General features: G+C 37.5%; 1 protein-coding gene across 3 annotated transcripts in view; it reads left to right on the plus strand.

The window, feature by feature from the left end:
- GABRB1 (gamma-aminobutyric acid (GABA) A receptor, beta 1) overlaps nucleotides 1–13616 on the plus strand; it is a 313268-nt gene that overhangs the window by 105148 nt on the left and 194504 nt on the right. The gene's annotated exons all lie outside the window — the stretch shown is intronic.

The raw sequence follows: 13616 nt of genomic DNA on the forward strand, positions 1-13616 counted from the left end.
TCTACTAATCCAAGATCAGTGGTTGATCCTTAGTGATGAGTCATACACTGGAAATTGTAATTTTCCTGTTACCTGTGTAACCTCTGTCAGATATGCCCAGTGTATACAGGGATGAATTATCCCTCTCAAGTATTCCAGGAGAATATCCCATGAGCCAACTTAACAGGCTAATCAACCACTACCTGTGTAAATATATGGATTAGGCAAGAATGTATAAAAAGTCATTTTTTGCAACTAACAATGTGGTTTGCATTGTCAGTTTACGGTGTCCCACTTTAGTCATTTCCCAAATTATTGGCAGTCTCTACCAGTGGGAATGATATAATGCAAGAGAAATATTTGAGAACCAAGAAATTAAACATTCCTCATTTTATAGCTGGGTAAACTAAGTCACAAAAGGGGGAAGTGCCTTATCTAAGGGCATAAAAAAGTTATGGCAAAATTGGGAATAAAATCCACATATTCTGATTCCCATGCTTGTTCTTTTTTCCCTCCACTGCATTTCAAATGCACTTAGAGGTCAACACCTTCTTCCAAGTTGTACAATGTTGCTTTCTTCTCTTTTGAGCCACCTCAGGTCTTTGCAGCTTATAGCTGCAACCAGGCAATGACCTTCCAAAGAGAAGCACAAACCATTCATCTATCATCTGGGCTCTCTGATCTCTTTGTGGCACCAGTCTTCTCCGGAAGATCCTCACACAAGTCAAATATCTTCCCTTCCTCCTTCCTCATCTTCTCTGCTTTCTCTTCCCTCACGGATTTGGTTTTCTTTCCCCTAGAGGTTATATGAATAAACACCCTGGAGAGACCATAAGGTAGAGCAGAGAAAGCATGACATCTGGAGTCAGAGGACCAAAATTGGGCTCGAACTCCACAATTTTCCGATTGCTTGACCTTGAACAAATTATATAAATTTGTGAGCTTTAGTTTTGTCATCTTCAGTAAGGGGCTGATAGCCTCTAACTCATCATTGGGAAGATCTTATGAAATAATCAATATGACAATACAGAGTAAGTCCTGAATTATATATTTTATAGTAATTTTGCCTTATATAGCCTTATTAGGTACGGGAAAATCTGTATGCTGGGGGCGATTTTCTAACTCCGAGGGGTATCAATGATTAGAGCAGAGGTAAAGCTGTCCAATTAAAAATATACCCATTGAGCACCTAGAATGTGTCATACACTCACTATTTTGGCCCTGAAAATAATTTTCCAGAATCTTGGTGGACATTGGTCACTGTGGCAGAGTGGAAGGATCTGGGACTGTGAGCCAAGAGCTCTGTGGAGTAGCTACTGGGTGCCCTTCAGTAAGTCATGTGGTCTTGCCGAGCTTCCGTCCCCCATCCTTAAGGGAAAGGGATTGAACAAAATTATCCTTAAGTTCCCTTATAAACCTAAATTCCATCGCTTCCGTGATCCTATGTATTAAAGTGTGTCCATTTTAATTCTTCTGGTGTAACATTTCCTAGTCTTAGAAATGACAGTCTGTACTTTTTTTTTCTTTCTAAGAGCCTTTTTGAGAATAACTGCTATTTATCACTTCCTAACCACACATATCTAGAAAACCCTCGTCATATAACATATGTATTGGCATATTTATAGCAGTACTTATTTTAGAAATGAGTAATTAAAAGAATGAAACTTCTTGCCTTATTCCTTTCCATAAGTCCAGCTAATAGTCATTGTGAATGAGACCAGGCATTAATGCATAGGTTTTAGCAATGAAGGGATCAGTGAGATTTTGTGAATGCATCAAAAAGCCCCTTTGGCCAGGAATTCCATAATTGTAAGAGTGCATCACTAAGCTGAAACAAAATTTTGCTATATTCAAACTCAATATGGGATGCTGTAACTTAATTTATATGAAGCCGTAAGAATAGAGTGAGTTATTTTCTATTTTTGTGAACTATGTCAAATCATACTCTACAGCAGAGGGACGGTACTCGATCCTGGAAAAGCTCTAAAATAACAGAATGGTCTCTGACGGGGACCGGTACTTCTGGAGGAACCAGGCTACTATGCAACAGATAATCGAACACATAGGAGAGATATCATTCCTTATGCCTCTTGCTTTTGTGTCGTCCCTCCTGTGACAGAATGCATCACACTGAGGAGTAAGCCAGCAACCACCATGACTTCCTCTTTCATTTAGCGAGGGTCTAAATACAGGATGTCTGTGATGTGCCGTTAGTTGTGTCAGGAGCCCGGGTCTTTATTCCACATCCCAGGAGCTCTCCACCCTGGTCCTGTCAATGCACATTATGTCATTTGTCTTTCTTACCCAAAAGTGGAGACTGTCAACATCAGCTCCCTCAATGTCACACATCAAATCCTTAAAATTCTTCTGTCTTTCCTCCCTTCCTGCCGTTTCACTCTGAGGAAGATCTTGCTCTTCTCTCTAAGGCTAATCTCCCCATGCATGTATTTCATCTTATTGCTGCACTTTGTTTTCAGACTTTGCTCCCCTCTTTTACTTGAATCTTCAGCATCCCTCCTCTGTGGACTTCTTCCCTTTGGTTTTCTCTTCAAGTCCCAGTTTTCTCACAGCTTAGGTTTCCTCTACTCCCTCACCACCCACTTACTCCTTAGTCTGCAACACCGTGACCCCCATCCGTGCTGCTTTCCTAAAACAGCTCTGTTAAAAATTACCAAAACCATCATCGGTTCTCAACCTACGCTCTTGACTTCTCTGAATGATTTAAGAGTAACAACTAACCCTGACTTCAGGGTTTCCAAGACCCCGCACTACTTTTTCATTGTCCTCGTTCTTCTGTCTTTTTGTTATTCCATCACTGGCTTATATTTTCCTCTAATTGTGAGCTACAGGGATTCCTCCAGCTTTGACCAGCTCATTGAATTTAACAGCTTTAAGTATCTAAAGTACCAAACCAGTGAGTTTCACAAGAAGATTTCTAACTGCATACTGAGCATCTGTATCGGATTCCCTGCCAGCTCCTCCTGAAATGACTCCTATTTCATATCATTTGTTTTTCCCCACATGGGGCCCTCCTCCTTTCCCAGGTGCTAATGAAGTCATCATCATCACAGTTAATAGGGCATAAACTTGCAGGCATTTTGGGATCCACATCTCCTTTGTCCCTGAGAGCTAGTCTGTGGCCTCTATTCCACTCTATCTCAACCGTCTTCTCCATTTCCAAGCCACTTCTACCACCTAAATTAACATCTTCACTATCTGTTACTGCCTGGCCCATTCCCTATCTTAATTTTCCTCCTTCTCGTCACTGCCATTTTGTTCCTCCTGCAGAGCATGGCAGACCATATCATCTCACTCCCACACTAAAATGAAAGAAGGAAAGTAAATGTCTCCACAGCGCCCTCCCTGCAAAATTAAGTTTTTATTCCTCTTTCTGGAATTTAAGACTCTCTACTTATTTCTCTAAATGTATCTAAGGCATTTTGAAAACAAGCATGTTTCAAATATTGCATGGGATAGACAGTTGACTCTTGAACAACATAGGTTTGAATTGCACAGGTCCGCTTATACATGGAGTTTTTTCAATAAAGGTAGCTGCCTCTCCCATCTCCCCTTCTTCCTCCTCCACTTTTTCTGCCTCTGCCACCCAAGACAGCAAGACCCTCCTCTTCCTCCTCCTGCTCAGCCTATTCAACTTGCAGACAATGAGGACAAAGACCTCTATGGTGATTCACTTCCATTTATGAACAGTACATATATTTTCTCTTATGATTTTCGTAATAACATGTTCTTTTCTATAACTTATTTTACTGTGCGAATACAGTATATAATATATGTGATATACAGAATATGTGTTAATCAATGGTTTATATTATCAGTAAGGCTTCTGGTCAACAGTAGGCTATTAGTAGTTAAGTTTTGAGAGAGTCAAAATTTATGCACAGATTTGTAATTGCATAGGGGATTGGAATCCATAATCTCTGCATTGTTCAAGGGTCAACTCTACTTATATGAAAAAGTATTTTTGTTTCTTTGAAATTCAAATTTAACAGGGCAGCCTGAATTTTGGGGGCTATCCTATAGCCCTACTGAAATGCCCTCCCTTCTCTGCCTCAGACACTCTTTCCCCTCACCTACCACCTTCTCCCATCTTACTCCTTTTTCTTAAAAGCCTCTCTCATATCCACTTCCTCTGTGAAGACTTTCACAGTCTTCCTAACCAGATGAAAACTCTCTCTCATTTAATACCTCACTGTACTTAGTCTCATAAAGACCCATGAGATTTGCAACTCTCATCATGTTTTATCTTCTTGTAGTTATTTTCTCATGATGTAAATAAGATTGTACATTGGTTGACAGTGTGAATTATATTTCCTTTGCCTTTGTATCCCTGCTTTCAAACCAAAAAGATGCCCAATAATTGCTTTTAAAAATGAAATTAAAATTTATAGGATGCAGTCACCTGACTCACAATAGTTGTCAGCTGCCACATTTCCTATATCTAAATGATGGCTTTTAACCAAAGAGCAATTATTACTATTAATGACCAGATGTATTTTGCCTCTTGTGCAAACATGATCCAGCTGGTTGCACACGCTCATTTTCTCTGAGGCCTAGCCATGTGGTTGCTGAAAGAGTGTGTTTATCTTTCCCTGAAAATGGCAGGCATAAGGCAATTTAATTCTGGGAAGACATTTAGTGGAGTATTTAACTTCCTGAAAACTGCCTTTTCCCTTTTTGCCTTCCCCTCTTAACCTCTGCCATTGCTTTCCTTTCAAAGTTCCACGATGCTCCTTCCTTCATCTCCTACCAGAGGTGAGCCCAGGGTCAGGTGGTTTTGAGGGGCTATGTGAGAGTGGGTAGCAGAATGAGGAGTGCTATGGTTTGAGTGTCCCCTCCAAAATTCATGTAAAAATTTAATTGCCATTGTGATAGTTTTGGGAGGCGAGGCCTTTAAGAGGTGATTAGGTCATAATGGCTCCACCTCATGAGTTGACAAATGCCATTATTGTGGGAGCAGGTTTGTTCCTCTTATGTGTATGTTCTCTCTCTCTCTCTCTCTCTGATTTTCTGCCATGTTATGATGCAGCAAGAAGCCCTCACCACATGCAGTGCTCCTTGGTCTTGGACTTCCCAGCCTCCAGAACTTTGAGCCAATACATTTCTGTTTATTACGAATTACCCAGTCTGTGGTATTCTGTCATAGCAGCACAAAGCAGACTAAGGAAGTGAAAAGCCTTTTAGTCCAATATTAGCTCACATTTCTTTTTTTCTTAGTTAGTCTAGCCAAAGGTTTGTCAACTTCATTTATATTTTCAACAAAAAAACAACTTTTTGTTTCGTTGATCTTCTGTATTTTGTTTTAGTCTCAGTTTCATTTATTTCTGCTCTGATCTTTATTATTTCTTTCCTTCTATTAATTTTGGGTTTTGTTTGCTCTTATTTTTCTAGTTCCTTGAGGTGTCTTGTTTGGTTGTTTATTTGAAGTACTTCTACTTTGTCAATATTGCCATTTATTGCTATAAAATTCCCTCCTAGTTCTGCTTTTACTATATCCCATAGATTTTAGTATGTTGTATTCCCATTTTAATTTGTTTCAAGAAATATTTTTTAAGCTTTCTTCTTAATTTCTTTGTTGACCCATTGGTTTTTCAGGAGCATATTCTTTAGTTTCCACATATTTGTAAGTTTCCAAGGCTCTTCTTGTTATTGATTTCTAGTTTTATTCCATTGTGGTCATAAAAAGATACTTGATATGACTTTTGCTTTATGAATTTGTTCATACTTGTTTTGTGGTCTAAGGTATGGTCTATTCTGGAGAATGTTCCGTGAGCTAATGAAAGGAATGGGTATTCCACAGCAGGTGGGTGAAATGTTCTATAAATATCAGTTAGGCCTCTTAGGTCTAGTGTATAGTTTAATTCCAATGTTTCTTTGCTGATTTCCTGTCTAGATCTGTCCATTACTGAGACTGGAGTGTTAAAGTCCCCTATTATTATTATGATACAGTCATCTCTTCCTTCAGATCTTTTAAGGATGGCTTAACAGATTTGGGAACTCCAGCATTGGATGCATAGATACTTATAATTGTTATATCCTCTTGCTAAATTGACTCCTTAATCATTGTGTAGTGATCTTCTTTGTCTCCTTTTATAGTCTTTTATTTGTAGTCTATTTTAACTGATATGATTATAGTGACTCTTGTTCTTTTTTGGTTTCCAGTTTCATGGAATATCTTTTTCCATTCCTTTACTTTCAGTCCGTGTGTGTCCTTATTGGTGAAGGGGGTTTCTTGTAGGATGCATATAGTTGGGTCTTATTTCTTTGTTTGTTCAGCCACTCTTTGCCTTTTAATTGTATAATTAAGTCCATTTACAGTCAATGTTATTGTTGATAAGTAAAGACCTACTACTACCATTTGTTTCTTGTTTTCTGGGTTTGTTTGTTTTTTTTTTGGTGGTGGTTGTTGTTGTTTTGCAACTCCTCTCTTCCTTTCTTCCTTTCATATATTCTTCCTTTGTGGTTAAGTGGGGTGGTATGTTTTAATTTGTTGTTTTTATTTTTAATGAATCTATTATAGGTTTTTGCATTGTAGTTACCACAAGGCTTACAAAAAAAAACTTATAATAAGTTACTTCAAAGAGATGATAACAATCTTAGATCACAAAAAAGAATGGATACAAAAAAATTTTTTTAAAACTTCTACACTTTAACTCCATCTTCTCCACATTTTTAATTTTACTTGTGTCAATTCTCATATTTTTATATTACCTATCTGTTCAACAGGTTGCTGTAGCTATTTTTGTTTTTGTTAGATTTGGATTTGGGGGCTTCATACTAGAGTTATTAGTGTCTTGCACACTACAGTTACATTATTAGAGTATTCTGGGTTTGTCTGTGTACTTAATTTTATCAGTAGGTTTAGTAGCTTTTATACCTTCTTCTTCTTCTTTTTACTTTTTTTATTTTTGCGTGTTTGTTTTTTTCTTTCAGATTGAAAAACTCCTTTAACATTTCTTATAAGATGGGTCTAGTGGTGGTGAATTCTCTCAGCTTTTATTTATCTGGGAAAGACTTTATCTCTCCTTTATATCTGAAAAATAACTTTGCTGGATACAGTATTCTTTGGTGACTTTTTTTTCCATTCAGCACTTTGAAAATATAATTCCATTCCCTCCTGTCCTGTATGGTTTCTGTTGAGAAGTCAGTAGGCAGATGAATCAGAGCTCCTTTATATGTTGCTTGCCTCTTTTCCCTTGTAGCTTTAAGGATTCTTTCTTTGTCCACTTCCTTTGAGAGTTTGATTATTATATGCCTCGGGGTAATATTATTTATTTCAAATCTTCCTGATGTTCTCTGACCTTCCTATATCTGGATATCTATATACCTTTCTCAAGCTTTTGGAAATTTTTCTGTTATTATTTCTTTGAATAAGCTTGCTACTCCTTGCTCTTGCTCAACTCCCTCTTGAACACCAATAATTTTTAAATTTGATCTTTTGAGGTAATTTTCTATGTCTTGTAGGTAATCTTCATTGCTTTTCATTCTTTTTTCTTTTTTCTCCTCTGACTGCATATTTTCAAATCCTATCTTTGAGCTCATTGATTCTTTCTTCTGCTTGAGATATTCTGCTGTTCAGCACTTCTAATGAATTTTCAGTTCAGCAAATGTCTTTCTCAGTTACAAGGTTTATGTTTGATTTTTTAATCATTATTTTAATCTCTGTTAAATTTCTCTGATAAATTTCTGAATTGCTTTTCTGTGTTAGCTTGGAGATCATTGAATTTCTTTAAAACTTCTGTTTTGAATTCTCGGTCAGAGCTCACATATCATCTTCTTTGGGTCAATTAGTGGTTTATTTGTCCATTTGAGGAGATAATGGCTCCTTGTTTGCTATTGTTTCTTGTGGATGTACATTTATGTCTTTGCATTGAAAGATTAGTTATTTATTCCAGTCTTCTCTATCTGGCTTGTTTTGGTTTTTGTTTAATACAATTGCTTATAGGTTCTTTAATGCTAGGTCACTGCCTCATTTTCACCTCCAGGTTGTCCCCTAAGCCCAGGATCACCTTGGCTCTAGCAAACTATCACAGCACTCCCCTTCCTGACCTGAGGAGATTCCAAAGGGGATGTCCCAGCACTGCAGGGAGGCTGGGTAGGGGTTCATGCCCAAGGAACCTGGGGTACATACCTCCTACAGCATAATGCTGCTGAACAGCCACTGTGCTTCAGCATCTCCTTTGGCTGAGTTGCACGGCAGTTTCCAGAGCAGTAGACAATAGCCCCACCTCCCCTCTACCCTCTCATCTCTGGCTGTCCTAAAGGATATTTCTCCCTTCACTCTCTCACAATGTTTCCCATGGGTTAAGGCAGGGTCAGGACTCCTGCCGGCAAACCCAAGATGGTGGGGAAAAGCTGGCTGTCCACCATGATCTCACTTTTTCACTGTAGAAACAGTGAGTTGGGGGAAATTATTCTGCATGCTTGGTGCAAGGCAGAATAGGGGGAGGGGCACTGCAGATGTGGAAGTCCAATTCTCTTACCATCTGTTCAGAGTTTTTTTACTTCTCTGTGGCCCTAAGAACTGTCTCATTTTCATATTTGAATTCTGGGATATTTTTGGCAATAATCTCAGTGCTCTATATTTGTTTTTGATTTTCTTTGGGGAGCAGTGAAGCCAGCTTGCTTCTACATCACCATTTTAGAACGAGAAATCCATTTCTTTTTTATTTATTAACTATATTATTCTTTAAAGAAAAACTTTAACTCATCAACTATTCAGTTATCCTAGCTTGTGCGGTAAAGGCAGGATAAATGCTTGATTACTTCCCTTTAGCAATTTTTAAAATAACAAGTTGTTTCCCTAGAATCCCTCAAATATGGTCACTGAGATTTGGCATTTTGTTGTTTGTTTGCATATTTATTTATCATTATGAAGTCACAATTGTAACAGGTATGTCTGTTTCAGTCCGGTGCAGCTATTGTTACTTTTGATTCTCACTTCGTCTTATCTTTAGCCAGTGGCAACCCTTTTGAGTTGGCTCCTGAATTCTTTTGACATTACCTTAGCAATCTTGTAGCTTCCTTTTGCTGACACATTAAATTGTACACTTCCCGTTGTGGAAATGGAGAAAAGATATCATAAGTTCATACTGATATTTCTGATTCACATTTAAGGTTATAAGGTTTTTACTCACTTCTTTGATTTTATATTTTGTTTCTTTCCTCTTCCATTGAAAATATTGGTTCCTAATGATGTTAACATAATTATTTATTTACTTTATCCTGTCAAATAACATATATGAACATCTGTGTGTGTGTATACATACAGTTCTTGGGATATGTCCCATCAGGGGTGTAAAGATGAATTACTATGTTTTAAATTACATTTTAAGTTTCAGTGCAGGAAAAAAATATTTACTATATGGTTAAGCTACAACTTTGCTTTATTTTGCTTTCGGTTTGGATTTTTAGAATTTGATTTAAATTTGTTCCATAATTATGCAAAATATTATTATATTACAAATATTATTATATAATATTAATTATATTAATACATGGTTCTAAAGTCAAACTATATCCTGACCCCCTCCCATTCCCTTTTTCCCCTATCGATAAACATTTACATTAGTTTTGGGTTTTTCCTTCCATTTTAACATATATGTATGTATATTCATACCCCTTCCTTTTTTTTAGAAAGTAGCATATATGCCAACTGCTCTGTACATTATGAAGGGATTTTGCAAAGCAACCATAAATGTTGAAAGCAGGGTTTAACCCAAGTCTTCTCACTTCAAAGTCTACACTCCTAGCCCCTGCATAAGATACCCTACTGTCCTTGCAGATCAGTTCTAGAAAGACAGTTGTCTGTGATGATGATTTAATTGCTCACTATCATAGAAATGAAAACAACTGGAGAAGGTACACAGCCTGAATGGGAATAGCTCTGCCAAGTGTCTGAGATTTTTTTTTTATTTCAGCATATTACGGGGGTACAAATGTTTAGGTTACGTATATTGCCTTTTCCCCACCAGAGTCAGAGCTTCCAGTGTGTCCATCCCCCAGACGGTGCGTACCACCCCCTTAAGTGTGAATATACCCGTCCCCCTCCCACCTGCCCAACACCCGATGAATGTTACTACTATATGTGCACAGCAGTGTTGATCAGTTAAGTCAGTTAATACGAATTAGATGGTGAGATTTTTAAAATGCACAAAACTTTGTTGGATTCTCTAACTCATATTAATAATTCCAAATTCCAAAGACAGGCTTCTCAGCTTCAGGTTTTAGAAATGGGTCTAATATTAACCAGAAACCTGTGGCCTTGTGTAGATTTTGAGAGCTCTTCCACTGTATTTGCTTACCTACCTCTACTCTGAATCAATTTTTTTATATTCTTGACATTGCCTGACCATGAGTTGTGTGAGAGAATCAACTCAATGGCTATACTTACTGAATATAAAACATAAGAGTTTCCCACTATTCCTTGGAGGATCATCTCATCTTACTTTGGTCTTCATGACAAAGCAAAGTAAAAAGTATAGCCAATTAGCTTGATAATACAGATTTAAAATTCAAACACACACACACACACACACACACACACACACGGACACACACCACTACTGATTTTTAAAGCATGTTGAGGGTCCTAAATGTTTCATATAAGCTCTCTATATTGATTGTACACACCGAAAGTAAAATAATGTTTCTCTCCTTCTTCTCTCTCTTTCCCTGCATAGAGGCAGTTGTGATTACATTCAAGAGTCCTGGGAAGCTCCCATAGGACTTACTGTGAGATATTCTGGGCAAAAATATTGTAGAGTTGATTGTAGAGAATAAGCATGCAGGCTGGTGTAGTGTTTGCAGAGGAGGACTGGCTGATATTGACAAGTGCATCTTGTTAAGAGAAGGAAACCTGTTACTTCAAATGAAAGAGACAAAAAAACAAAGCCATACATAAAGAATAGGGAACTCAGTTCATTAGAAAGAATGCCTGGAGACTTTCTTTGCAATTCCCGCTAAAGTGCACAGTGTTGCTAGTCCCCTCACGATTTCCTTGACTTGTATTTGAGTTTCATCAATGTAGTACAGAGAAAGCTCTTTAAAATGTTCTCCAGTAAAAGGGCAGCTATTTTTGCCTCTCGATGTTTTTAATTTTATTTTTAATGATCTTTATTCATCTATTTATATGGAAAACTTTATGATTAAATGATGTTGGTTAGGGTTTTCTTTTTTGGCGATTTCCTTAAGTAGGCAAGAAAGTATCAGATCTACTGCAAAAGTGGAAGTGTAGCCCTTAACCAGGAACATGGACAATTCATTCATCATCGTAGCAGAGAAGGCAAAATCTACAGGTACAAACTCGAATAGATAGGTCCATGTGGTAGTAACATTAAATCATCAATATGACTTCTTAATATAAGTAGTCCCATTTTCTCCCTTCTAAAATGAAGAAATTGAGGCATCAACAAGTTGAAAGAATTTGAAACTGTGAGCAATTCAACTTCATGGCCTAAATATCCAATGAGTATTTTATAATAATAGAAATGCAGGTTGAGCATGAGGTCAGTTCTCACCTAGACTGTTTTCTCAGTCCCGGGTAACACATTCTGAGAACAACATTGGTAATCCAGAGGGCATTGAAAAGAACACAGTTGAGTGGCAAAGGACTTGGAACTCTGTCCCTATGCAGCAGAGAAAACGAAGTGCCAGGGATTACTGTTCTTAGACCTTTTTATCCTTAAAGCCACAGGTGAGATGCCAATATAGTTGTTTGTGCTTAAAAATGTAAGAACAAAAAAAAAACTATGGATTTAAATAATATTCGAAGAAAACTGGGAGGAAACATAGAGGGAACTAGAGAAGAAGGGCCCGAAAAAGAACCTAAGTAGTAGAGAAACATGTAAACTCACCTGAAATATTTGAAAGTCTATCACTTTGAAGAAAGCTTAGACTTTGTGTTGCTTCCTGCAGAAGATACGATGCCCAACATGTGGAACTTTCAAGGAACAGGTTAGCTCTAGTCAGTTACCTTAGTGAGCCTAATGTGAAAAATGTTCACTGTAAGGAAATTTTGCTGCATAACTGTTTAAAACTGGAATTAATGACCCATTACTAGTGTCTCTCCAGAGGCAGGTAAGCTGGTGGAAAGGAAAGACCTTATCCTTTGAAATCAGATGAACTAGCGCCACTCTTTACAGGTGGCATCCTAGGACCAGCTACTCAACCTCTCTGAGCCTCAGTTTCCTCATTTATAGGATGGCTGCAATGATACCCATCTCTCAAGTTCGTGTAAGAGCTATTACGGGTAAAATGAGAACAGTCGTCTTGTTCGTTTTGTTCTCTCACTCCAGCCTCTCCATCACTAGAAATGTTTAAAGAGAGCTTAGTTAGATAAGTACAAATGCACGTCTCAAATGCTGCAAAAGGGATCCTGTCCCCGAGTGTGATCCTGAATAAATGGGTTATAAGGTGCATATAACTCCGTGTTGCTATAGAACTAGGGGAAAGAGCCATAGAGATTAAAAGCACGGATGTTGGAGACAGACAGTCTTTGGATATAATTATCTAACTCTCCAATAGGTCAGCAAAAGACCTCGGATACATCAACCTGTCTATGGCACAATTTCTTCAATAGGATCCTAGCAGTAGCTAAAAGGTACTATTTGTTGAGATAATTAAATAAGAAAATGCATTTAAAATGAGTAGCAAAGTGTCTGTCATCTAAGAAGCATTCAATAAATGATAGCTATTCCTATTCTTAGAACTGCTCTGTGGGTGAAGAGCCTATCTCCTTAATATGTTGCTCCACTTCCTGGGGAGATTCTGCTACTTTCAAGATTAAATGGAAGGCTCTTTCATGGTCCTTACAGAATCACTAGGATTACCTTTGATGATATCTGCTCCCATCCCTTGACTCTCTCCAGGTTCGTTCAACCTGGACAATGAAGAGGAGTTTCATTCTTTTCTATGCTCTGAGTTTTTTGTCATTGGATTAGTGGAGCTAAAGAAGAGTGGAGCCATTATCTTGGTGCTGGAAACTCTGTTATTGCTCATTATTTTCAAGCATTATGTACTTTGGTCTTTTGTGTCACAGGATAATTCTGTACCAAAGAAACTGTGCCAAAAATATACAGAATCATTTTTATTCACCCCTTATAAAAAGGGCAATGAGAAATGCCATTTTTAGAAAAAGACGAAGAGTCTTTGAAGATCAGCCTTCTTTCTCTCTTTTATCTAGAAATACACAAGCCAAATGAGATACCAAGAGATTTAGTTTCTGCTAAGAAGCTTAAGAAAATTAAGAACTATGGTTGAATGTAGCACATATGGTTGAATGCAGAGAAAATACAGTATGAGTTGCTTTGGTCCAGGTTCCACTTTCATTTGTTCTGTTTTTATCTCCATTTTTATTAACAAGAAATTTAAAATATTACCACTTCATGAATGTAAGAATGATGGGCTATACTCTTAAGTCATTTGCTTTTTCCAACATGAATGTTTTGTTTTCAATGTCTTTGAAGAGACAAAATGAAATAATAGCAAAATAATTATCCTGTATGCTATGTTCTAAAGAAAGTATACAACAATGTATAGTTAAACAGGTGTGGTACTAAATAGTGCCGTCTCTGGAATACTCCAGGGTCTGAAATAGTACTGGTGAAATCTTTCTCCCC

Source organism: Propithecus coquereli, unplaced genomic scaffold (genome assembly GCF_000956105.1).
Source record: "Propithecus coquereli isolate 6110/MARCELLA unplaced genomic scaffold, Pcoq_1.0 Scaffold143, whole genome shotgun sequence".
Lineage (NCBI taxonomy): Eukaryota > Metazoa > Chordata > Mammalia > Primates > Indriidae > Propithecus > Propithecus coquereli.